The 26,664-nt window shown below is 55.2% G+C and overlaps 2 pseudogenes; both read left to right on the top strand.

Moving 5' to 3' along the window:
• The first annotated feature begins 520 nt into the window (after nucleotides 1–520).
• LOC114684835 lies at nucleotides 521–2,110 on the top strand (annotated as a pseudogene).
• LOC114684834 lies at nucleotides 2,110–23,592 on the top strand (annotated as a pseudogene).
• The last annotated feature ends 3,072 nt before the right edge of the window (nucleotides 23,593–26,664 follow it).

The raw sequence follows: 26,664 nt of genomic DNA, 5'->3' as shown, positions 1-26,664 counted from the left end.
TCATTATACCAGGGAGGATTAGGGATCAAATTCCAGATGCTTTTCCCCGTAAGTTTGCCTCGCCTGAAAGGTAGAGGGATATTATTGATCCAAACGATACCCCAGGTGCCACTGGGTTGAGATACAGGTCCCTGCGGATGGGATGCTCAGTACTGCCCCCCCCCTCTTCCCTCAAAGACCCAGCCACCAATGAGACTAGGTTGCTAGCAAAGCCGCTCCTCCTGATGCTCAGGTCGCTTAGCAACGAAGGACCGGCAAGAAAGGCGCTGTGCTAACCCTCCACAGGCAGGCCGGGTAAGAAGCCCTCTCTGCCCCACCCCCTCCTCTTTCCCCATGGCTCTCCCACCGGCCTCCAGCAGGTCACAGCTCTTCCCTCGCCCTCGCAGTTCCCTCGTGACTGCCAACCCCTGCCCGCTGGTGGGAGAAGCTCGGCAACATTTGCTAAGGCGCCGGGCCCGCCTCCAGTCGGGAGTGTGGACGTCACTTCCGCTGGTGACCCCTTCCTGACCCTGCTCCCCTTGCTGTCAAGGGATTCGAGCAACCCTGTGGAGGTGCTTGCAGGGCCCTTGCTCCTGCTATGCAGGATGGAGACCCACTGCAGGGCTCCTGCAGTGTGGGGAGGGAGCGAGTTTACAGACAGATCGCTGAATGCCTTCCCCGGAGTGGGGGACGGTTCGGGGAGGCTTTGAGCCCCGCTGGGTGTGGGGGCTCCTGACCTGACACTGTGGCAACCCTCCTTGGCGGTGCTCCAGCGTCCTTTGGTGATCTGGGAAATGTTGCAGCCCATTTCTCCCAGAGCTCTGAGACTCAGGTGCCCACCTAACACAGACCTAATTGTCTTCAGCAGGTGCACGACGCCAGCTCCCTTCTTGGGGGGCGGCGGCCTGGGGGCTACCATGGCCCCCAACCACCTGTCAGTGCGGGAGATGAGGGAAGATGAGAAGCCCCTGGTGCTGGAGATGCTGAAGGTGAGAGCCGGCAGGGCACCAGTGAGCATGCGCAGCTGCTTAGGGACAATCAAAGTGGGTTCACCTGCCCCCGCCCACCTGCCTGCGCTCCCGGGGACCTCCAAAGGGGAATATTTTCGGCCTCGGCTGTTTTTTAATTGGTCCCTTCTCTCTAGTTCCTTCTCCCTACTTACCCCTCATCTGTTATTATTATTATTATTTTAAGCGCTGGAAGGGTGTGGGGGCTGGATGTTCAGGGTTCCGCCAGTCGGCCCCACTTACCAGCCCCCAAACGAGAGGTGCTCTCATCCTCCAGACCCTCCTGCGAAGAGCTCACGGCCTCAATTTCCCTATCTGGTGCTTTACCCTAGCATGCCCTCCAGACTCACTGGCCCCGGGCTCTCCCTCCCTCCCTCCCTCCTCCCCCTCCTCCCTCCCCTCCCTCCATCCATCCATCCATCCATCCATCCATCCATCCAGACCTCATTCATTCACTCAGCCCTTCACACCCAGTGGGTCAGACTGGAACTACCCCAACAGCTGGCTTCTCTTCCCACGTGGGAACCCTTCCTTGGGAGTTCCAATGTGATGAATGGCTGGGTCCCTGCTCCCACCCACAGGCTGGTGTAAAAGACACAGAAAACCGTGTGGCCCTCCACGCTCTGACTCGCCGCCAGCCTTCTCCTCCTGGCCGCAGCCAGCAGCGGCTTGCGCTTCGTCCTGGCCTCCTTCGCCCTGGCCTCCTGCTGCCCGTGTTTCTGGCTGTGGCTGCTGTGAAGCTGGGCCTGCGAGCCCGGTGGGGTTCTCTGCCTCCTCCCGGCGGCCTGGGGGGCCCCTGGGTGGCTGTCCGGGGCTCAGGCGATGTGTGTGGAGTCCTGGCTCTGGCCCCTGGTGCCAACGTGGGGGACGGAGCCCGAGTCACCCGCCTCTCGGTCTCTCGATGGCATCGTCGCAGGGGCGTGGGCAGGAGGCTGCTGGCCTTTGCTGAATCCCGAGCTCGAGCCTGGGCTGGGAGTATGGGGGAACCCCGGCCCGGCTCGTGGTCCCAGTGGCCGTGGCTGCTTGGGGCGTGGCAGGGTTACTGAGGCCTGTGGCTACCAGGCAGAGGGAGGCTGGGCTGCATGGGCTATATGCTGGTGAGAGAATTCAGCAAAGATCTGTGATGGTAGACCGTGCCCACTGGGAGATGGATGCAGAACCAGCACCTAAGAGCGCCCACTGTGTGCCAGGCACTTTACGTCCCTCCCTCAGTGTCTACCCAGTCTGCTGGGCTGACGGTGAGGCAGGCGCTGAGGCTGATGGACTCAGGCCCGCGGTGGACCTGCCAGTGCAGTGGGGACTCTGGGACCTAGAGGTCACCCTGTCCACTCCTTGCCCCTAGTCTGTATGCACTGAGAACAACAACAACCCCCCCCCAAAAAAAACAAAAAAAACAAAACAAAAGAAACAAACAAACAAACAAAAAAACCCTCTCTGGTTCTGGATCTACAAAGTCCCCACTGTGTGTGTTTAGGTCTGGAAGGGATATTTGGGGAGACAGTGTACCCCCAAAGTGGGCAGATCTTTGGGGAGTGGGTGGGCTGGAGCACAGTCTCCAAGCCCATCTGTTTTTACAGTTTGTTAATAAAGCCCGAGACTTCTGTGCGCCTGTCTCCTTTCTGATGCCTTTCCCAGCTGCTCCCCCAGACCCCCCCTTCCGTCTGGCTCCTCCTCTCCAAGTTGACATTAATTGCTAGGAAGGGGAGGTGCACTTCGCTGGGAGAAGAAGCAGTGAGCTCACAGCGGCGGCCGCCCGGTCCCTGCCAGGCCTTCTGAGTCATGCTCCCATTACCACAGTTTTCCCCCCACAGCTGCCTGGGGTGGCGTGTGTGTGTGTGTGTGTGTGTGTGTGTGTGTGTGTGTGTGCACCCCTCCAGACAGAAGAAGCCTTGACCCCTTGGTCTCTGCCCTCCATACCTTTGTTCTGGGCACTGGTAAGTTTAGACACTCCTTCCTCAGATGGGGACTAGAAACTTCCCATCCAGATTTAACAGAGTGGGTGTCCAGTGGAGATAGGGTTTTTGTTTTTTGTTTGTTTGTTCTTTTTTTTGTTTCAGTTTCTTTTCTTAATATAGTAGTAAGTCCCTCCTGGTGTCTGGCTGCGGGCCTTCTTGCTACTGCAGGATTCCCCCCCAAATCTGTCCACTCCCAGCTGCACTCCTTGGCTTGGAGAACAAAGGAGAGCAGGAGGGTGTGCCCTCAGCCCTGTCCCCCAGACACCCAGGCCTGTCCTTCCCAGGGCTGCCATCCCCATAAGCATCTCTGAGCACGTGCCCTCTGGAGCCTGGCTGGCGCCTTCTCCAGTGTGGTGTCTGCACTTGAACACCTCCCTTCTGCCTGCCCCCGCCCCCCCGCCCCCCTGCAGCCTCAGCTGCGGCCAGCCCCTCCCCTCCTGTCCCCTGCTGCCTCCCTGCAGCAGCTCCCTCCTGGCAAAGCCTTCAGCCCAGCCTGCTCCTAGCTGTCCAGGGCGCCTCCGGCGGCCGGCCCGGCGGCCACCTCCCTCCCTCCCTCCCGTTCTCTCTGGCTGCCTCTCTCCTCTCTCCTCCCCTCCTTCCCCTTCACCCCAACCCCTGCCCTGGACTCTGCCAACATGAGAGGGCTTGGCCTGCCTCCTTGTGAGTGACCCATTCCCTTTGGGGGAGGGGTACCTTAGGGACCTGGACTTTCACTCTGACCCTTCAGCTTGTCCAGTTTAGGGACGCAGGCTTCAGGGAGCCTCTTCTGGTTCTGGTGCTCTGGACTATCCTGACATCTGGCCGGCCCCTCTAATCCCTCAGGGACCCAGCCTTTTGCGCGGTCCTGCCTAGCAACCCAAGTGACCTACCCTTTGTTACCCTGCATTCACACTGCAGGGTATCAATCCACCATTCAAGTCTGGTCCCCAGCCCTGTCTTCAGGGGTCAGGCATCTGGGCCCCACCCGCCCCAGGGACCTGCAACTTATCCCAGCCTCCACCCAAAGTCCATTCCAGCGTGGGGTTTCTGACTCAGAGGTGTGGGAATCAGTATGTGAGTGGATGTTTCTCACCGAAACTTAAGCGGGAGCGTGCGCTGGGGAGAGGACCCCTCCCCCTAATTCACCTCCACTCTGTTCCTCCGACCCCCTCTGCAGCATTTCTGGTGGGGACCCAGGCTGTTGGTAAGTGTCCCGACTCTCCACTTGGCCTCACCCAGCTCCAAGCCTCCCGCCACTCTCCCACGGGCCCCTGCTCCCCTGATTCCACTCTGACTTTCCACACAGCCCCCAATATCTCCGAGACGCTCCTCTCATTGTACCCAGGAGTCTGGGTCCAGGTCCTGCCTCCAGGGTAGATGGCACCTTGCAAGGCAGCTCCCTGGCCCCCAGGCCCCAGGGCTTCTGTCTGGGTCACGGTGTTTCCTTCGCCCCCTCAGAGCGACTACGCCTGGCTGATGGTCCCCACAGCTGTGCGGGACGCCTGGAAGTCTGGTACAGCGGGCGCTGGGGCAGGTGTGTGTGTGACGGATGTGGACCCCTGCCGGGATGCCTGGGCCGCGTGCGGGCTGCGGAGGGGCGCTGGCCGCCCGGGGGTGCCTTCTTCGGGAGGGCACCGGGCCCCGTGGCTCAGTGAGCTGGCCTGCTCGGCAAGGCCAGGGGCAGTGGTACCTGCTCCTCCCCACGGGGCTGAAGGCCCATATCTGCTCTCATCATGAGGAGGACGCAGGCGTCGTCTGTGTAGGTAAAGAGACTCAAATTCCTCAGAAACCCCAGAAAACCCAAGTCCATAGTTCTTGTATAGATTTGTGACCGTCTAGAAGTGAGAGGAATGCCTAATCCCTATCCCCATAAGACCAGGTTCCTCCCCACCTCCTAGAAACCGAGCTTACAATCACTTATTTCTGAGTCCCAGAATTCAAGCATCCAGAGTTGTCAAGTGACCAAAGGATCAAGTGTAAGTGACCTCTCTCCTCCTCCTCTCTCTCTTGCTTCTTTTTTTTCCCCAAGACAAGGTGTTTTCTCTGTGTTGTTTTGTTGCCGGTCCTGATCTCCCTCTGTAGCTCAGGCTGGCCTTGAACTACACAGAGACCCGCCTGGCTCTGCCTCCTGGGCTGGATTAAAGGGCGTGACGCCGCTGCCGTCCCTCTATTCTGATACCATCATGTCTTATAACTCTGGTCCTCTCCCGCAAGGTCATGCGTGCAGCTAACTCCACGAGAAGATTCGACAGATCCTAACTGGATGGGGATCCGTGGCTGCCACTGCCCGGGGAGCTGAGCCCTAGCTCAGAGGAGCTCCCCTGTGACTCATGGTGAGCACCAAAAGACTAAAGGTGTCCCATCCTGCGCCACAGTGTCTGTTTCAGCGATGGGGGGGAGGTCATCTTGCTACCGATGTTTCCTGCCAGCGAGTGTCCTTCATTACCGGGAATCCTCCAGTCCTTCAGACTCTCAGCAAGGGATCCCTAGACAGATGCCTAGAGTCGGAAAGGGTGAACAGTTCAAGCCTGACTTCCTTGTACGTGCCACTTCCCAGCTCCCCAACCAGCAGCAAGTCTCCCACAGAATGGCCCTCGCAAGAAGAATCCCCAGCCAACCCGAACATGGCCAAGTCCACCGAGGCCCCTGTACTGACACATGGAGCTCCCCGCCAAGGTGAGTCTCCTCCAAATCTTCTTCCTGTCTCCTATACTGGTGCCGTGAGATCCTAGGCCCAGCCAAAATGAGAGATCCAGACCTCTCGTTCTGCTCAGTCAGGGCTGCCCACCCTCCTCTAACTGATCTGTGAGACCCAGGGGTCCGGGTCCAGTGAGCAGTGACAGTTCTTCTTCTGAATGAGCCAGTGGGACAGACAAAACCTCAGTCCACGGCCCTTTCGCGGCCTCCGCTCTCCCCAGACGTTGACGTTGGCATAGCCTCTTACGTCTCCTTCCTGTCCCCCATAAGAGCCTGCCTGCCTTGGTCTCAAGGTCCCACGGATTCGCCGGACGCGCCTGTCTGGCGAAACTCGGTGGACGGCTGGGGACTCTGGGCACGTGTGTGTGATGATGGATGGGACCTCCGAGATGCAGCTGTGGCTTGTCGGGAGCTGGGGCTGTGGGGAGGGGCGCTGGCCGCCCATGGCGCGTGCCAGAGGGCTCTACGTCTGGTTCCAGGACCGTGTGGATTGATGAACGTGAAGGGTGTGGAGGAGAGGAGAGCAAGGCTCTCCGGGCTGCCCCAGAAGCCCCTGGGGCCGAGAAGTATACTGTGACCATACTGAGGATGCCGGTGTCTGGTCTGATGGTGGTACGGGGGGGGCGACTGGGGGCGGGGAGCTGACTACCCCTCCGCTCTAGTTCTCAGATCCTAGTCCTCCCCCCCTAGGAAGGGGTAAAAGGCCGCAAATCTAATCTCACACTCTAACACATTCGTCATGGAGAAATAGGTTTAGAGGCAGGAAGAAGCTGGGCTTAGCGGCCAAGCCTCAGCGGGGCCATGGAAGGGCACTTTGGGGGCTCCCTTCTCCATTCACTGTCCTCCTTCTGCTGCCCGTCCCATCCCTCCCCCCCATGTTCTTGGCTGTTGCACGGTGCCTAACACCCGTATAATTGGTCTCTACCGGTATCTGCTCACCCATCCCAGACTCTCACAGTGTTTAACCCAGTCCTTGCAAAAACCCGGTCCTAGTGCTCTTTCTTGGTCTGTAATAACTCACGTGCAGCTCCTTCATCTCGCCCTAACTTCTTGTCACCCTGTCTCCACCTGACCTCCTGAACCCTCCCGGTGCACCCAGGACCTGATGGTGCCCACGGCTGCGATGGCCGCCTGGACGGTTTGGCACCGGTGGGCGTGCTGGGGATTAATCCGTGTGGACGACGCTTGGGACCTCGGGATGCTGCTGTGGCTTGCAGGAGGGAGCTGGCGCTGTGGGGGCGCGATGCATGGCCGCACCAGGGGGCGCCTTCTTTGGGGAGGGGCTGGACCCATCGTCCGTGGATGATCTCAGATGTGTGGGAGAAAGCGAGACATCCTTGCGATTCTGCCCCGCGAGGCCCTGGGGCCAACCATGACTGTCACCATCGGAGATGCTGGGCCGTGTGTGATGGTGAGGGCCTATGAGGGACATCAGTGGGAAGGTGAGCCGTGGGTTGTGTGGTCACTGAGTGCGGCGGGAAGAAGTGGTCCCTGCTCATGCTTCCTTCCTGGACGGATTTCCCTCTCCCCATCTCTTATATTCTATGTGAAACCTTGGTTCCAAGGAATATACTCAGGTGTGACTTGGTCTCCCATAAGGGACACTGGATATTGCTCTGTGTTTGATGGGGTGAAGCTACCTACTTCCCTTCGCTCCTAGCCCAAGCCAATCTTACCCGCTTAGGAGTGCTCCCCCCTTCTCCCTCAACCTCCAGACTCCCTCCATTTCCTGCTCTCTACCCCTCCTATCCCACCCACTTTCTTGCTGCAGGTCAGGGACGTGGAAGCCCTGGGCCTCCTCTGGGTAGGAGGCAGCCTTGAGGTCAAGGTTCTAAGTTCCTTTTCACCTGCCTCGGCTGCATGCTCCTCTCGTGTTAGTGGAAGCCACTAAGCTTACCCAAGGGTGGAGTCAGCAACACCCCTCCACAACACCGGGCTTCTGTCTACTCCGTGGGCCTGGACCCCTCCGGCAGGCAGCTGGGACTCTCCCCTGCGCTCCCACTGTCCCCCCAGAGGCCTGGGCCCGAAGCTGGTAGTGCACTCTTCTGGCCCTGGCTGTGAGACTCGTCCCACGGACTTCTCACAAAAGAAAGGTAGCCTATGCCCCTGCTCAGAAGGACAAAGGCTTGCTTTTTTGTGTTTGTTTTTTAAAAAAAAAATTTTATACTTATCGTATGTATACCAGTGTCTATGTCTGCATGTATGCCTGCAGGCCAGAAGAGGGCACCAGATCTCATTACAGATGGTTGTGAAGCCATTATGTGGTTGCTGGGAATTGAACTCTAGGGACCTAGTGAGCAGGAGTCTTAGGCAGTGCTACTCTAACCAGCCAAGCATTGGGTTGTGTGGTGTGTGTTGTTGTGTAGGTGTGTTGTTTTTGTTTGTTTTTTTTCGAGAACAGGGTTCTCTCGTCTTGTGGGCAGATCTCGCTCTGCTAGACTCGGGGAGAAACTGAGAGGTGTATCTATACTCAGAGATCCCTTGCCTCTGCTCCCTGCTGGGATTAAATGCGTGTGCCACCACGGCCTAGGCAAGTACTGTTTTAATGTTCTTCTGAATCTAAAATCCAGAGTTGTGTTTGCGCAGAGATTCCGCTTCTGTAGCTGGGTTCCGATTGCTGGAATTAAAGGCGTGTACCACCACCGCCTAGGCCAAGGTACTTGTTTTTATGTTCTGCTGATATCCTAAAATCCAGAGTTGTGTTTGCGCAAAGAGTTCCACCTTCTGTAGCTGGGTCCTGAGCAGGGCAGAAGGATGAGGATGAGTCTGCCATCTAAGCTTCTGGGTTCTCGTGCCCTGTGGCGGGACCATCACAATGTCTGGCTTTGCTCCAAGTGACTGCACAGCTTGAGAATTATTTTGTCGGGGGGAGGTGTGTACTGGGGCCTCGGATTCAGTGAGAGACCCTGCCTCAAAAAAACAACAAAACAACAAAACAAAAAAACAAACAACAACAAAAAAACCAACTTGGAGAATGATGTCAACCACTGGCTTCTGCATGAATGTAACACGCACTCCCCATGGACACACACACATCCATCCATTCACACAAGCATCCCTTGGGACCAGAAAGATGGTTCCGTGGGTGGAGATGCTGGCTCCCAAGCCCGACAACTTGAATTTCAGCCCAGGACTCGTTGTGGGGAGAGGACACTGATTCTCACAAACTTTCCTCTGACCCTCGTGTGTACATGGTCGCATATGCACACCCTGCTGCACACGCTCACACACACCACACACACACACACACACACACACAACACACACACACCAATAAGTGAATAAATGGATGTAATATTAAAAACCCTAAGAAAGTAAAGTAATTCCCTTGGTTCAATGGGTATGGCAGTGTACTCCTGCAATTCCAGCACTTGAGAGGCTGAGGCAGGAGGATTGAGTTTGAGGCCAGCCTGAGCTGCAATGTGCATTCCAAAGTGCATCGCAAAGATCATCTTCTTCTGTTTAAACTTGTCCATACACTAAGAGACACCTTTGAGTTACTGTGACCAGTATAGACAGCCATGTACACAAGTGTATGTTAGCACAGTCTTTCCATTTTTTAAAGTTACGTTCATCTCTTGTGTGCATGCACAGGTGTCGTGATATACACATGGGGGTCAGATAACTCTTTTTCTGCCATGTGGGGGTCCCAGAGAGCAAACTCTCAGGGTTGTCAGGCTTGTGGCAGGTACCCTTGCCCACTGAGTTTTTTTTTTTTTTTTTTTTTTTTTTTTTTTTTGAGACAGGGTTTCTCAGTGGAGCTTTGGAGCCTGTCCTGGAACTCACTCTGTAGCCCAGGCTGGCCTTGAACTCACAGAGATCGCCTCCCTCTGCTGGATTAAAGGCGTGCGCCACCACTGCCCAGCAACTGAGCCATCTTGCCAGTCCCCTTTCAATATATATTTATATAATTTTTTTAAGATTTATTTATTATGTATACAGTGTTCTGTCTGCACGTATCTCTGCAGGCCAGAAGAGGGCACCAGATCTCATTACAGATGGTTGTGAGCCACCATGTGGTTGCTGGGAATTGGACTCAGGACCTTTGAAGAGCAAGCAGTGATCTTAACCTCTGAGCCATCTCTCCAGCCCCCCCCCCCCCCGCCCTTTCAATATTTTTTTGGGTCCATTCCTAACAGTGAAATTTCTATATCATACGGCAGTTCTATATTTAGCTTTCCGAGGAGCCAGCCAGCTAGGCCTGGCTTTGTGGCCAGTGCAGAGGAGACTTGAGCACATCTGCTCTCTGGATGGAGGGATTCATGAGGAAAAGCCTAGACAGTGGATAGATGGACATTTGGAAAGGAAGGCAGAATGCAGGCAGATGAAGAGTGCCAGACGGGCTTTCTTTCTTTCTTTTCTTTTCTTTTCTTTTTTTTTTTTTTTTGGTTTTTTTGAGACAGCGTTTCTCTGCGTAGCTTTGCGCCTTTCCTGGATCTCACTCTGTAGCCCAGGCTGGACTTGAACTCACAGAGATCCGCCTGGCTCTGCTCCGAGTGCTGGGATTAAAGGCGTGCGTCACCACCGCCCGGCGCCAGACGGTTTCTGACCCTAACTCTTGGCTTTTTTTCCCCTCTCCCCTATTCTAGGGTCCCCCAGTTGCGCCTGGTGGCTGGACCCAGCAGGTGCTCTGGCCGGCTGGAGGTATGGCATGACGGACGCTGGGGGACGGTTTGTGACGACAGCTGGGACATGAGAGACTCGGCGGTGGTCTGCCGGAGCTGGGCTGCGGGGGCCTCGGCAACCAGACCCTGCAGCAGGCCGCTTCGGCTGGGGCGCCGGCCCCATCTGGCTGGATGACGTGGGCTGTGTGGGGACCGAGGCTTCGCTCTCAGAATGCCCTGCTGCCGCCTGGGGGAAACACAACTGCGCCCACAATGAGGATGTCGGGGTTACCTGCACCGGTGAGGACACACTAGCCGTCGTCTGGCTCTAGAGGAAGGGATGGAGACCGGGGTGTCGGTAACTTGACCGAGTGCTTACTAAGCCCGAGCCCTGTAGTGGGTAATTGGCTCATATAAGCTCATTCAAATCACCTGAGTCTGGCCAAAATAAGAGCTAGTTAAACATCAACGTGGGCCGTGCATTTCCCCCATTTTTGGGAGCCTAGTCTCCAACTCCAGTGCGAGACCCTGAGCTAGGAGCTGGGTGCACAGAATGGAATGAATGTGTTATGGGTCTTTGAGAAGCTCGTGCCCCGTGGAGGGAAAGAGGAACACAAACGAGCTGTTGCAAACCAGTGTGACAAGGTGGAGTTTGGGGGTCTGTAAGACCACTGAGGTTCAGTCCATGAGAGGACTCTCAGGAAGAGAGAGGCCGTCAGCTCAGGGCCAGGCTTCACCAGAGTGAAGGTGCAGGGTAAGTTCAGCCGAGGGAAAGGGTACATGGAGCGGACTGCAGGTATGAGTTCCCATTGGGGTGGGTGGACAGTACTGAATTCTCCCAGCAAATGGGTGTGACAAGCTGCAAGAATGGCCAGTAAGACAGGTTGTCTTAGCTCGATGTCTAGCGTTGTCTGGAGGGGCTTGACCCCATAGATGTGGCTGAAGGTGTAACTGTTCAGAAGTCACATTGTCATTGTAGACTAACATGGCAAAAGTCCCCAAACACTCAAAGAATTTCTTAGTTTTTGTAAAGAAGATGATTTATTTTTGTGTGCACTGGTGTTTTGCCTGCATGTGTGTCTGTGTGAGGGTGTCAGGTCCGCTAGAACTGGAGTTACAGCCAGGTGTGAGCTGCCGTGGGGTGCTGGGAATTGAACCCGGGTCCTCTGGGAGAGCAGCCAGGGCTCTTCACCTTTGAGCCATCTTCCAGCCCAGCCCACCCTCAACATACACACAAGGAATTTCTTACAGGCAAGAACATTCCAAGGGCTTAGAAGTCATCTTCCTGGAGCCAGGGCAAAGTACCCAAGCTTGTGTTGGGCATGGCTCATCCTAGACTGCCTGTGTGGCCTAACCAGAAAGATAGGCCATAGATAATGGTGACTCAAAGACCAGAGTCAGATCTGCCCCTCTCTCTTCTGGGAGAGCCACAGAAGGATCGAGACCAGGGACATGGCCTGGTAGACTTCGAGCTTCTCTCTCTCTCTCTCTCTCTCTCTCTCTCTCTCTCTCTCTCTCTTAAAGATTTATTTATTATTTATTTATTTATTTATTTATTTTGGTTTTTCGAGACAGGGGGTTTCTCTGTGTAGCTTTGCGTGGAACTCACTTGGTAGCCCAGGCTGGCCTCGAACTCACAGAGATCCGCCTGGCTCTGCTCCCGAGTGGATAAAGGCGTTGATTTTATTTATTATATATGTATGCTGCAGGCAGAAGAGGGCACCAGATCTCATTACAGATGGTTGTGAGCCACCATGCTGGGAATTGAACTCAGGACCTCAGGAAGTGCTCTTAACCTCTGAGCCATCTCTCCAGCCCCATTGAGCCTCTCTTGAGGCTGACGAATATGGAAGAAAAGCCAGGGGTAGTAGGGCATGCCTGTAGTATCTGCATTTGAAAGGCTAAGGCAAGAGGATTCTTAAGAGTTTAAGGCTAGCCTGGACTAGTAGAACACTGTTATAAAAACAACAACAACAACAAAAACAGATAAATGGTTAAGAGCACAGGCTGCTTTTGTAGAGGACCCAGGGTTGATTCCAGGTGACAGCCCTCTAACTCCAGTTCTGGGGGAGTCTGATGCCCTATTCTGGCCTCCACAGGCATTGAGCACACATGGTGCACAGATATGCATGCAGGCAAACCACTCACATCAAATAAAAATAAATCTTCAGGGGGAAAAAGCCAGGCTTGAAGGGGAAGACTATAATCCCAGCTACTGGAGAGTCTGAGATAGGAGGATCTCTAGTTCAAGGCCAGCCTGGGCAACTTAGTGGACCCCTGTCTCGAAGAGTAAGATATGAAGTCCTTAGGGCAATGGTTCTCAATCTGTGGGTTCAGACCCTGTTGGGGGTCTAATGATCCATGCACAGGGTCGCCTAAGACCATTGGAAATATCAGATATTTACGTTATGACTCATAACAGCAGCAAAATCACAGTTATAAAGTAGCAACGAAAACAATTTTATGGTTGGGCGTCACCACAACATGAGAAACTGTATTAAAGCATCCCAGCACCAGGAAGGCTGAGAACCACTGCCTTAGGGTTCATGCCTGGGACGGGACTAGCTGTCATAAGTAGCTCCATTCCTTGCCTTGAAAAGTATTGATTTCATTACTTTTAATCATGCGTATGTGTTTATGTGTAGGTTTGCACACACAAGTGCCATGCTCTCAAAGGCCGGAGGCGCCACATACCTGCTGGTGGCTGTCAGCCTGCTGACGTGGGTGCTGGGAATGGAACTCGGATCTTTGGCAGGAGCAGCACATGCTCTTCCTGCCGAGCTATCCCTCCCCTCATTTCCAGCTTTTTGTGGGCTCTCCGCGCTAATTTTCCACAGCGCCTGCACCTCTCTGCACTCCCACCAGTAGTGAATAAGGCTTCCGTTTCCCCGCATCCTCACCAGCATCTGCTGCCACTGTTTTTCTTGATGACGGTCATTCGGACTGGGGTGAGGTAGCATCTCCAGGTAGTTTTAATCTGCACACCAGGCTCTCATGGCAGTCCTAGTCCAGTGGTAACACAGATGGCCTTTGATGGAACCAAATGGATCACACAACACAACCCAAAGCTGTGTACGGGGGAGAGAGGCGGGCAGGGAGCAGGGGTGTTGTTAGGGATGAGAGTGGATGGAGAGAGTCGTTCATTGCAGACATGCTTGCAGCTGTCAGGGAACAAATACAGTTAATACAGATTGCTAGCTGGGCAGTGGCGCACGCCTTTAATCCCAGCACTCGGGAGGCAGAGCCAGGCGGATCTCTGTGAGTTCGAGGCCAGCCTGCTCTACAGAGCGAGTTCCAGGACAGCCAGGGCTACACAGAGAAACCCTGTCTTGACACACACACACACACACACACACACCACACACACACACACACACCAGTATTTTGCCTGCAAGTACATCTGTGCAACATGGGTGTGCCTGGAACCCTTAGAAACCTGAAGAAGGGCATCAGATTCTCTGAGACTGGAGTTACAGACAGTTGTGAGCCACCGTGTGGGGTGCTAAGACTCAAACCCAGATCTTCTGGAAGAGCAGTAAGTGCTCTTAACCACTGAGTCCTCTCTCCAGTCCAGCACCCCCTCCCTCCTTTTTTTTTTTTTTTTTTTTTAAAGTGAAAAGTGGGCTGAGGATATGATGGGTTAGTGGGGAGGATATGGGTTAGTGGTGGTGGGAGGGTTCCCTGAGTCCACCATCATGGTTTCTATGTCTTCTCTTTCTTCCTCCCGGCATCCTAGGGACCCTGGCCTGGATACCATCTCAGACCCCTTCAGTTGGAGCTGGCTCCCTGGGCTGGGTAGAGATCAGGATGCCTGGCTTCCAGGAGAGCTGGCCACCAAGGCCTCTGCCAGCCTCACCTCCAGTGTGCTAGAGAAAACCACAAAGGCTCCTGGGAAAGCGAAAGCGTAAGAGTACTAAGAAGTGGGTGCCTAAAAATGCAAAAAGACCAACCACCCAACCCCCTGGGATACCACCTACTAAACGCTCCAGGGTCCAGGCACCCCAAGCACGCTAATCTAACCCCACGTACCTCTGAGTCACCCAAAAGACTGACCACGGAGGCTCCCCACAGACAGACGTCACACACCACTATAAAGGCGACTCCCAGGGTCCCCTGGGAGTGGACCTCGGAGGCTGTAGCATCACTGTCTATTCAAGGCACCAAGAAGTGACCTCTGAGGCACCATCACACAAATCCCTCAGGCCTCCTTGGAGCCGTCTGGTGAGAGCCCAGAAGGTTCTCTGGAGTCATCCCAGGATCCAGCCCCCTCCCCATCTGCTGGAGACCCTGTACCATCGGGTGAGTGGCGGAGGCTCAAAGGGGTCGGGAAACCGCAGCGAGGCAGTTCCCCTTACCTCCTAACCCGAGGGCTCCCCCACACCCCCCAGGTCCCTTCCGGGTCCGCCTGGCCGATGGGCCCAACAGGTGTGCTGGCCGCTGGAGGTGTGGCATGCTGGGCGGTGGGGGACGGTCTGTGACGACAGCTGGGACCTCCGGGACGCCACAGTCGCCTGCTGGGAGCTGGGCTGTGGAAAGGTCCGGCCCGAGTAGGCAAAACCCACTACGGCCCTGGGACCGGGCCCATCTGGTTGGACGACATGGGCTGTAAGGGGAGTGAGACCTCCCTGAGCGACTGCCCCTCGGGCGCGTGGGGGAAGCACAATTGTGACCACGAGGAAGACGTGGTGCTCACCTGCACCGGTACCGGGGAACAGGGAGGGAGGCTGAGGGAGGGGGTCAGAGTGGCCCGGGGTGACCTGGCCGGAGGGGGGTCAGGGTGGGGGCGCCCGGCAGGGCTCCCGAAGGAGACTCCGGAAGGGAAGTACAGTGGTAAGAACCTCGGATAACAGAAAGGGACACATGCTCTCCCCAGGCTACCCAGATGACGATGATTACCCCTCCTGGACTTGGGACCCCACTTCAGGAGAGGACCTGAGCAAAGGGACCACTGTGGCAGCATGGCCTGGACAGACTCTCTCCTGGGCTACCACTAGGAACCCGGAAGTCCCCTCTTCAGCAACACAGAGGCTTACGGACACAGGTGAGGGGCTTGACCGGGAACTTGTGTGGGTGCATTTGCCGAGCTCTCCCTCCAGGAGGGGGGTCCCAGCAATCAAACTCGGGTTGATAAGCTTGGCAGCAGGTACTTTTGCCAGGTGGCCTACCTGGTTTGTTTTTTTGAGATGATATATCATGTATGCCCAGACTGGCCTTGAACTTGCTATGTAGCCGAGGTTTGCCCTGAGCTCCTGGTCCTCTTGTCTCCCCTCCCAAGTGTTGGCATTACAAATGGGTGCCACCATGGCCAGCCATCCAGATCCTTCTAACTGAGCTGACCCAGGGCCCCTCGGCCCTGCAGGCTTTCCCTGGATCCACCCAGACATCCTGAATGTGTTCCGTCCTTGATTGGACAGTATTCATCTCCTCCAGAGCGCAGAGAGACAGCTTGGGGGTCTGAGAGATCAGAGGGTACCAGCAAGTCCTGAGGGACCAGGAAGTGCCCGTGACACACCAGCCTGACCCCCTCAGGCCGGAGCATCTCTGGGAATGACCCAGAACCCCCAGCTCAGGGTTACCCGGTCAGCACACGCTTCCTACCCCAGCTACTGGGAAAGTGAGCTGGCAGGCCACACTCGGTCCTTGTCAGCTGATCTCAGACCCGGGCAGGGATCCCTGGGGCCCGGGTTCTGCCTCCTGCCCAGCAGGTCAACATCTCACTCTGCAGCTATCTGTCCCTCTACTGCACCATGGCTTCTGTCTCGCTATAGCCTGTGTCCTTCCCTCTTGGCTGCCCACACGGAGATCTCGAGCTGCCACCCAGGGTGTTCTCTGGACACCTCCTACCCAGCTGTCTTCCTCGGGGCACTTCCTGCGGCCCCACGGACGCTCTCTCTCTCTCCTGCACACGCCGTTGCTCACATCCCTTCCCTTATCAACTCCTTGACTTTATTATCTGCACTTTCGACTCCGTTTTCTTTTTCCTCTCCTGGTGTCTTTCTCCCCGATTGATTCCATTTCCACCTTCTCCCCTTCCTCATCTCTAGAGCTGTTCTCCACCCACCCCCCATGTGGTATCTTGTATTTTCTTTCTCAGTTTCCTTTAAAATTCTGCATTCCGTCCACTCTTTAAATTTTTTGTTTTATTTATTATTGTATGGGTGTGGGTGTTTTTGCCCAAATCCTTATCTGTGCACCATGTGCATACAATCCCCACAGAGGCCAGAAGAGGGCGCCAGAGCTCCTGGAACGGGAGTTAGAGATGGTTGTGAGCCACCGTGTGAGCTCGTAACCGCTGAACCATCTCTCCAGCCTCTCCTCTCACTTTCTTTCTTTTTGTGTCTTCCTTTCCTTAAAAAGATTTATTTATTTATTATGTATACAGTGTTCTGTCTGCATGTATGTCTTCAGCCAAGAGGGCGCCGATCTCATTACAGTGGCTGTGAGCCACCATGTGGGTGCTGGGAATTGAACTCAGGTCCTCTGGAAGAGCAGCCAGTGCTCTTAACCGCTGAGCCATCTCTCCAGCACCTCACTTTTTCTTTTTTTTTTATTTTTTTTTTTTAATTTTTTTTTTTTCGAGACAGGGTTTCTCTGTGTAGCTTTGCGCCTTTCCTGGAACTCACTTGGTAGCCCAGGCTGGCCTTGAAACTCACAGAGATCCGCCTGGCTTGCTGCTCCCCGAGTGCTGGGATTAAAGGCGTGCGCCACCAACCGCCCGGCCCTCACTTTTTTCTTTTAAAAAAATCTCACTACGTTGTGTATGTATGTGCATGCGTGTCCCGCCCCATTTTCTCTCCTTCCTTCCTTCCTCCACTTCCTCCCTCACTCTTCTTTCTTTCTTGATAAGCTCTTTGATAGCCCAGGCTGGGATTCACTATGTAGCTGAGGCTGTCCGTGATTCCCTGTCTGCACCCTTCCTCTCAAATGCTGGATTGCAGGCACGGGGCACCACATGTACCCCATCTCTTTCCGGCCCGCTCCTGTCGTGTTCCGAGTCACGCTTTCTGATTTTCCTTCCACTGGCCTCCATCCTTTCTTTCTCTGTCTCTCCCTGTGCGACACTATTTCTGCCCCACCCGCTCCCTTCCGCACCCCGCTGTTTTCCTCTGTCTTCACTCTCTCCACTTTGACTGGGAGCAATCACGGCCTCTGCTGTGTATCTCTCTGCCTGTCGCTGCTGGGAGGATCATTCTTTCCCCAGCCCGGCGTGCGCAGTCAGGCCTGGCTGGGCAGGGACCCGCTCCTCTGCCTCGCACCTCATTACATCACAGGGGGCGGCGCGTTTTGACTGGTCCCCAGGATCCAGCCTGGCCACCTGTAGAGTCTAGCCAGGGAGCGGGCTCAGGGACTTGTGACTTGGACCCGGCAGTATCTCATGCTGGTGTTAGGGTTGGTATTGGGATGCTGGAGCCGGAAATGATCTCCTAGAGACCCTGGTCCTCGATCAGGTGTGGCCGGAGTTCCAGAACCTTTGTTCTGCACAATCGGGGCCGTTTCCCTGCCCTTCAGCGCCCTCTCGTGGTGGAATTGATCACATGCGAGGCACCCGCCACTGTGGAGGCGGCGAATCCTGAGGCAGGGGGATCTTTTCCACGGGGAAACAAATGCAGAATTACAAACGGTGCAAGGGAACTCTCGGGACAGTTCCGTGTAGCAAGACTTAGGAGAAGGCAGGGGGTGTTTGGCCAAGATGGTGGCCTGGAGCTGGTCAGTGAGGCCAGCCTGGTGGCTGATACGCCTGGGAGATCCTCTGTCTCTGTTTCCCCAGTGCTGGGATTTTAAGAGGCCAGCATGCCCAGCTTTTTATTTTCTTTAAACGTGTGCTCTGAGGATCACACTCAGTTCCTTGTGTTTGCAAAGCAAGCGCTTTACAAACGGAGATTCTATCTCCCAGCTCTTGGCTTGCTTTTGAGACCATCTTATTCCACAGCCCCAGCTGGCTTGGATGTCAACTACATTGTCCAGGCAAGCCTTGAACTCCCTCCCAGTGGTAGGATGCAGGCAGGCACCAACGTTGGGTTGGGGTGATGTGTGCGGTCACTCAAAGCGCAAGTCTGGCACCTGACTCATCGGCGGACTCCAGTCTAGACGCCACAGGGACTGGAGCGAGTTGTGTGACTACATGTCCCATTCCGATGTGCAGGATGCCCATGAACTCACCTAGAATGGAAAACACTGTTGGTAGAGTGTTATATTACAATGACCCACAGGTGCAGGATCCCAAGGTTGGAATGATTGGTTGTAGTAGAGAAATCAAGAGAAACCTTCTAGAAATGTGATATTATCCACCAGCAGAGGCCAGCAGGAAGGGAATCGGTTTTTAATTCATTCATATGTGTGTGTGCCATGTCACATGTGGAGAGCAGAGGACAACTTGCATGAGCTGGTTTTCTACTTCCACCGTAGGAGTTCTGGGGATCCAACTCAGGTCGTCAGGTACACAGCAAGTACCTTTACCCAGTGGGCCATCTCCTCACTGGCCCAGAAAGAGGACCGAAGGCCTTTCTTTGGGAAAAAAAAACTTGCAGAGTCACAGGGCTAGGATTTTTTATTTTTAAGATTTATTTTATGTCCAGATGGTATGGCACATGCCTTTGATCCCAGCACTCATGAGGCAGAGGCAGGTGGATCTCTGAATGTGAGGCCAGCCTGATCTACACAGTGAGTTCCAGGGCAGCCAGAGCTACACAGAGAAACATTGTCTTGGAAAACAAACAAAGAAACATAAAAAGCTTTATTTTTATGACTAGATGGTGATGGCACACCTTTAATCCTAGCACTCCAGAGGCAGAGGTAGGTGGATCTCTGTGAGTTTGAAGCTAACCTGGTCTATATAACAAGTTCCAGAATAGCCAGAGATATGTACAGAGACCCTGTCTCAAAAAAATTTAGTTTATTTGTACACACACACACACACACACACACACACACACACAGCAGTGCCGCATCTGAAGCTGGAGTTACAGACAGTTGTGAACTGTCTGAATTGTGTTCTGGGAGCCTAACTCGGGTCCTCTGCATAGAAATGGATGCTCTTAGCCACTGAGTGGTTTCTCCTGCCCAAACAAGGATAGACTTTAAGCTCCAAGAAGCACCTACATTTATCTCTCTGGCCGTTATGACATCACAGGTCCAGTGCCTTAAACACATGCTTTCTTGATCTTCTGCAGGTGAGAATGCATGGGTCTCACTGAGCCAAGATCAGTTTTGGCAGGGCAGGTCCCCGAAGGAGAATCTGCCCTCTTGACTTTTCCAGACACGGCCCCTTCCTTCTTCAAAGACAGCAGCGCCGTCTCTCTCTGGCCTTAACTATGTCTTTATTTTTTCTTGTTCACTCCAGCCTGGAAATGTTTCTATAGTCCAAGGATTTATAAAACTGGGGAATCTGCTTTTTCTTTTTATTGATTATTTCTATTCATCCACTTATTTATTTATTTAATTTATTTATTTATTTGTGCTTGTGTCTGTGTGCATGTGTGTATGTGCATGCTATGGCTCAAGAAAAAAAAAAAGACGGTTTGGGACAGTATGATAGTTCAGTTATGATGAGGGTTTGTACCCAAGGTCGGGGGCCTCGGGGGAATGGAAGTAATACCTCTATTTCCTTTATGAGGTCATTTCATCAGCTTCTGCTTCTAGTAGCCATGAGCATGCTGACTGGTGGCCGAGGTGACGTAGGTTGTTGAGGGGGCTGAGTGACAGGTTAGCCCCTGCTGTGGTAAATTGCCAGGGGGCTGAAGGTGGCAGGAAGGACTCAGCCCTCTTCCTCACACACCTGCAGATGACCAGGGTCGTTATGAGCTCTCCTGGACGTGGGATACGCCTGCGCGCAGGGGTCTGTCGCACCTCCACAAAGGGACCCCCACCACAAGCCAACCCAGACCCGCTGTCACCAGAGGCACCGGCAAGAGCCCAGGCCACCCCTTTCCGGCTCCGAGAGAGCCGTGCAGACACAGGTGAGGCCTGCGGACCTTGTGTGTGGGGTGCGGGAGATGGCTCTGGGTTCCCAGGGGTAACCCAATCCTTACCTCAGACCCAACAGCAGGACAGCCTTCAACAAGCGTCATTATTTGGAGCTTACCTGAGGGGATTGTTCTAAGCAGCACACAGTGATTCTAAAGGCATTTGGGGTCGCCATGACCAGGGGCAAGGCATCTACCCAATGATAATTTGTATTTCTTTTTTGAGACAAGGTTTCTCTGTGTAACAGTCCTGGCTGTCCTGGATTCTCACTCTGTAGACCAGGCTGCCTTGAACTCACAGAGATCCGCTCGCCTCTGCCTCCCGAGTGCTGGATTGAAGGCGTGCGTCCCCCAACTTTTATTTCCTTATTTACATTTATTTGATTATTGGGAGGGACGGCCTGGGGATCAAAGCCAAACTGCCAGGCTTTGTGCCAACCACTCTTGCCTCCTGAGTCTGCCGACTCCGGCATCTGATATTTTTCTTTGTGGTCCTTTACCAAACCCAGGGCTCTGCGCATACTGGGTAAGTGCCCCTGCATTCACCACATCCCTAGTATTCCATCGGGCTTAGTGGGCAGGGGCCAGGGATGGCGCTGAACAGCCCCCAGTTTCTTGAGCTATTCCCGCAGCAAAGTCACACGGACCAGACGTCAATGGATCTAGACTGTGCAAATCACTGCGCAAATCAGAAAATGATGATGTTTTTGAGACAGGGTGTAATTGTTACATTTTTCATTGCCTGCTCCCGCCCCCTAAAAAAAAAAAAAACCACTTACAGGCGGCTTTACTTCAGCTCACAGTGTGAAGGTATAGTCCGCCAACGTCAGGGCAGCGGGTGCATGGGGCAGCTGGTCACGTTGCACCTGCAGCCACAGAGCAGAGAGATAAATTTGGGTACTTCACTCACATCCTTTGGGTTGGTTTATTTCAAGGCAGGCTCTCACTATGTAACTGTAGGCTGTCTTGGAACTCACTATGTGGACCAGGCTGGCCTCGAACTCATAGAGAGTTCGCCTGCCTCCGCCTCCCGAGAGCTGGGGTTAAAGGCGTGCGCCACCACACCTAACGAAGGTCACTTCTTTTTATTTAGTCTAGGACCCCAGCCCATGGGATAATCAGGGTGGTTCTTCCCTGTTCGGTAAAATCTCTCTGGAAACGCCCACACAGACACGTCCAGAGCTGCGTTCCCTAGGTGAATCCAAACGCAGCCAACCGACCGTGAAGTTAATTACTGCATAGTCTCACCGTGGGTGTTCACTAGCGATCTCACCGTATTTCTGCACCCCAAAGGCTGTCCATTCATTCTGGTCCCCGGGACTTTTCCTCATGCCCTCCGGAATTCTCCCCTCCTTGCATCCACGTACCTTCCCTCAGAGGCCACCAGGTGGCGGCAGGAACCCCACAGGCGGAGACGAGGGGGGCACTAGGGCCTGGTGAAGTCTGCCGGTGACCCATGATGTCACGAAGATCGCTGCCTTCCCATTGGGCCGCTCCTCAAGGGGCGTTCCGGGACGCGGTGGGTGGGGCAAACTGACCTCAGACCGATCGGCGCCCCGCTTTCCTTCTCCTCCAGGTTCCCCAAGGAAGCCAAAGCCTGAGCGCCGGCTGCCGCGGCCCACCTCGGCCAGGACAGCGCCCGCCACCTCGTCCCCAGCTCCTGGCTCACGGCCGACCTCTGGCTCCTGGCCCCAGCTCATCCCTGCCTCGGCCTCCAAGCGGGGAGGCCCACAGACCCTCCCAGACACCCCCACCCACCCCGGCGCCCTCTCTGCCCGGCTCCGACTCCACCAGGTTCTGGGCCAGTTTGCCTCCAGCTCCCATCCCAGAGCACTCCCGCAGCCCCGCACCCGCCTCCCCTACAGGGCTAACCTCGGACTCCTCTGCGCTCTCAGAAGTGACCAGCCTCCCCCCTACCTCAGAGCTGTCTCCAGAATCCGACGCAACCCCAGACTTGGGCACAACACCCAAAGTAGACCCGGGGGGTTCTGACTCCTCAGACCTCCCCGTGAGCCCCAGGACCCCCCCAAAGCCATTCACAACCCTCACCCTACCACACCGCCCCTGAACCCACCACGCCCTGAACCCACCACCGCCCCTGAACCCACCACCCCTGAACCCACCACCGTCCCGAACCACCGCCCCTGAACCCCCACCAACCCTGAACTCACCACCCGTCCCTGAACCCGCCACCCCAACCCTACCACCACCCCCTGAACCCCCACCCCTCACCACCTGAACCACCACCACCCTGAAACCCTCACCCCACACCACCCCTGAACCCCCACCACCCCTGAACCCACTACTCTGAACCCACCACCGCCCTGAACCCCCCACCACCCCTCACCCCACCACCACCCTGAACTCACCACCACCCCGAACCCACCACCCCTGAACCCACCACCCTGAAACCCACCATAACCCTCAACATACCGCAGTCCCTCAGCTTCCCAGGACCCCCTCACCCCACTGCCCCCCCCAATCTCCCACCAACCCCCATATTTTCCTCAGCCCCTGCCACGCCCACAAACTCCCTCCCACCCTCCCTGGAGACAGAATTTCCCTCTCGCCCTCCAGAACCCAAGCCTAGCCTCCCCCAGAGCTGACCTTGGGGGAGCCCGTCCCACGGCCACATCCCCGATGCAGAACCCGGAGCCCTCTCCAGCCCCCGAGTCTGACCCCTCCAGGCCCTCTCCAGCCCCAAGCACGGACCCACTGTCCACGGAGGTCTCCAAACCCCCCGGGACCAGAGCCCCAAATTAACCTCTCCACCTATCCAGACCTCACACTCAACTTCAGACCCCACCGTGACCCTCCGACCTTCACCTCTCCTCCATGGCCCACCCATGGACCAACCTCCCCCTGACCACCTCACTCAAGGGCCAAGCCCTTATCCCAACCCAGGTCCCCTTGGGCCATGTGTGTCCCCAGAACCACCGGTAAGGGTCATGGCCTGCGAGCCACCTGCCTTGGTGGAGCTGGTGGCCGCGGTGAGGGAGGTGGGTGACCGGCTGCAGAGGCTGACGCAGGTCCTGGAACAAGACCGGCGGGACCGGCGAGTCCTGGGGCTGGGCCTAGTCCAGTTGGTGGAGGCCGCTCAGGGCCTGGGGCAGCTGAGTGAGACTGTGAAGAGACTAGCAGAGGTGGCCTGGCCCCCCAGCACGCCTGTGCCCACCACCCCCACCACCACGGAGGAGGAGAGGCCTCTGAGGGGAGACGTGTGACCCACTCTGAAACTCGGGGTGCTAGAGATCCTCTCAACAAACACGAGAAAACCAAAGTATTCTACCAACAGAGCGTGGGTGTTGTTACTGGGGGAGGGGGACCCTGGAGGGACAGAGTCACAATGTTGACCCTAACTTGTCAACGCCACACATGCTACGGTAATGGTGACGGTGATGATGCCGAACGTGAAGGCAATAATTGTAGCGACGTGATGATGGGGTGAGTGGTGGGTGATGGTGGCGTTGACAGTGATAATGGCGGGCGGGGGTGACACCATGGTGCTTATGATGATGGTCGCGGTGGTGATGGTGTTGGTAATAAAGGTGATGCCGATGGTCATTGGTGCGATGTTAGTGGCCGTGAGTGTGTTGGTGGTGAGGATGGGCATTAATTGTGGAGGTCACCATGACGGTGATGATGTGAAGGTAATCAATCATATGACTGTGGGGGTTGTGAAGGTCACCATGACGGTAATGATGTGAAGGTAATATGACTGTGGGGATGGTGGTGATAATATGATGATGGTATTGATGATATCAGGCGGTGACGGTGAAGGGGTTGATGATGATGTGAGCCTGAGGATGGTAGTGATGGGTGATGAGGACGGTGGTGATGGGAGGTGACGATGAGTGATGACGTTAATAATGCAGACATGGCGATGGCATTGATACACTAGCCATGCTGGTGATGACCTTGATCGTGCTTGTGGTGATCATGGTGAGTCCTGACAGTGATGAATCCGTGCAGGCAGGAAGTTGTCTTAGCCGCGGTGAGCCCAGCTTTAAGAACAGAGCACACGGCCCGTAAGTCCCAATGGGCAGGATAGCGTTGCCGTCACAGGGACTGGCACTTACCGTGCGTCTGTGTCAACACTGTTTGCGCGGTTTTCGGCCTCCCCAACGCTGCTGCAACCCCTGCATACGGTTCCTCATGTTGTGGTGACCCCCAACCATAACAGTATTTTCCTTTCTACCTTGTAACTAATTTGCTATGGTTGTGAACAGTAAATGCAAATACCTGGTGTGCGGGACGGTCTCGGGCAACCCCTGGGAAAGGCAACCCGATGGGCTTGAGAACTGCCGGTTTCCGCAGCCGGCTGTCATTCCATCTCCGTTAACGCTGGCTGGGGAGGGTACTGTTACCACAGCTCAGCAGATGAGGAGATGCACTCGCAGCCCGGACGCCGGGGAGGAGCCCTTGCTAGGGGCTGTCCCGAGCCAGCTCCCGGGCCTCTTAGTCTCCGTTTCCCACCCATAAATGGGGATAATAATAGTGCATGCCTCATGGGCATGTGGAGATGACTGGATGGTGACATTGTGTTTCTGAGGGTGCTTAGGCTCAGTGCACAGGAGATGAGTGACTGGCCTGCTGTCCCCATTTTGTGCCCCATGGCAACCCAAGCCTGTCTACTCCAGACCCTCCTGAGAGAAGGGTTCATGCGGGTAGCCCAATCTGACCTTTGGTTCAGCGTGTCGCAGTGCCCTTGAGCTCCTGACCCTCTTGCCTGTACCTCCGGGGTGCTGGGATTACAGATGTGCAATACCACACCTGATTCTGTGCATTACTGAGCCTAGGGTTTCATGCATGCTGGGCAAGCATTCTACCAACTGAACTTCATTCCCAGCTCGGGGACCTTGCTCTTAAGATAGTATTACGTGGCTGCATCAGATCACCCGGACTTGAGTCCAGGCTTGGCTGCGGGCAGCCCGTACACCTCTGGGGTTTTTTGTTTCTTTCTCACAGCCTCAGCTTTCTCATCTGTAAAATGGGAGTATTAATCACATCAAGGGGTGAGGTTACCAATGACTCAGTTCATGTATGGGTAGAGATGGTATGTGATAGATGCCTTCTTACCAGAGCGAGCCCAGGGCTAGTGAGATGACACTTGCTATGTAAGCCTGGGTGATCCGAGTTTGATCCCTTGGAACCTAAATAACGGAAGGAGAGAACCAATTACCATAAGTTGTCCTCTACCTCCCCATATGTCCCCGTAAGGTGAATGAGTTAATGGAAAAGTGATCCCAGACTATCTAACTATGCCTCTCTGTGCCTAACCGTGTTGTGTTGTGTGTGTGTGTGTGTGTGTGTGTGTGTGTGTGTGTGAGAGAGAGAGAGAGAGAGAGAGAGAGAGAGAGAGAGAGACAGACAGACAGACAGAGATAGAGACAGAGACAGAGAGTCATGCAGTCCAGACTGGCGTCAAGCTCTGTAGCTGAATTTTGAACTCCTGATCGCCTCTCTATCTCCCGAGTCCTGGGATTACAGGCTTGTACCACCTCTCGGAGCTTGGACTCTAGATAAATGCCCTGCCATCCACGCTATAGTCCTGCAAGGGAGGAAACCTTGATCTGCGTCACAGAAAGGACTCAGAGCAGTCTAGCTCATCACCAAATGCACACGGTAGAACTGGGACCCAACCCCGGAAGAACGATGGACATGCCCCTGCTTTGACCTTGTCCTGGGTTCCAGATGAGGACGTTCACGACTTCCCTGTCTTAGTGACCCGAGCAGGTCCCTTCCTATGTCTGAACCTACCCTTGCTGGTCTGTAAACCGAGGGCTAGCTTGGAAGACACCACCTCACCCGCCCCATCCCCTCCGCACTCCAGTTTCTGACCCCTGCAATCCTGGCCAGGAAAATGGTCCCTCCTCCTCTTCCCAGATCACGGCTCAGAGGTCAGAAGGTGATGGAGCTTGGCGCCCCTGCTCCCCTACAAAGGCCAGCAGGGTCCAGTTACTGGGTTTGGGCAGGGAAGAGGATATGTCCGGGGGTCTTGATAGATGGACACTCTGATCCGCCAACAGGCAAAGGCACATGCAGGGAACTCTCTGGTCCCCGATCTCATTAAGCCGGAGACTTAAATAACTACTGACAGCTAACCTCGGGAGGGTAGGGCTTCTGCTGCTTCTCCTTCCTGTCCTGGCTCGTTGGGGTGTCACAGAGCAGTACCCCAGCTTGGAAGAAACCGTGGCCTCTATCCCTGGGTGGGATCAGGTGGGCCCTAACTGGGAGTCATCTCTCCGAAAGTGCCGGAGGGCCCAGCCTGAGGCGCGGCCTTTGGCTCCTCCGCGAAGCAGAGGTGTGTGGGTGTGAGATGGGCGTTCTAGCCCGAGGTCTCCCCACCCGCTACCTTCGGCCAGCCCCAAACAAGCGGGTACCTAATTACTCAGCCATTCTATCCTGCCTGGCCCGGCAGCTAAGCCCAAACATCTGGCCCCGGGGCCCACAGCCAGGAGGGGGAGCCAACTCCACCCGC

The sequence above is a fragment of the Peromyscus leucopus genome, unplaced genomic scaffold, assembly GCF_004664715.2.
Source record: "Peromyscus leucopus breed LL Stock unplaced genomic scaffold, UCI_PerLeu_2.1 scaffold_1057, whole genome shotgun sequence".
NCBI lineage: Eukaryota > Metazoa > Chordata > Mammalia > Rodentia > Cricetidae > Peromyscus > Peromyscus leucopus.
This window is presented reverse-complemented; position numbering and strand designations above follow the sequence as displayed.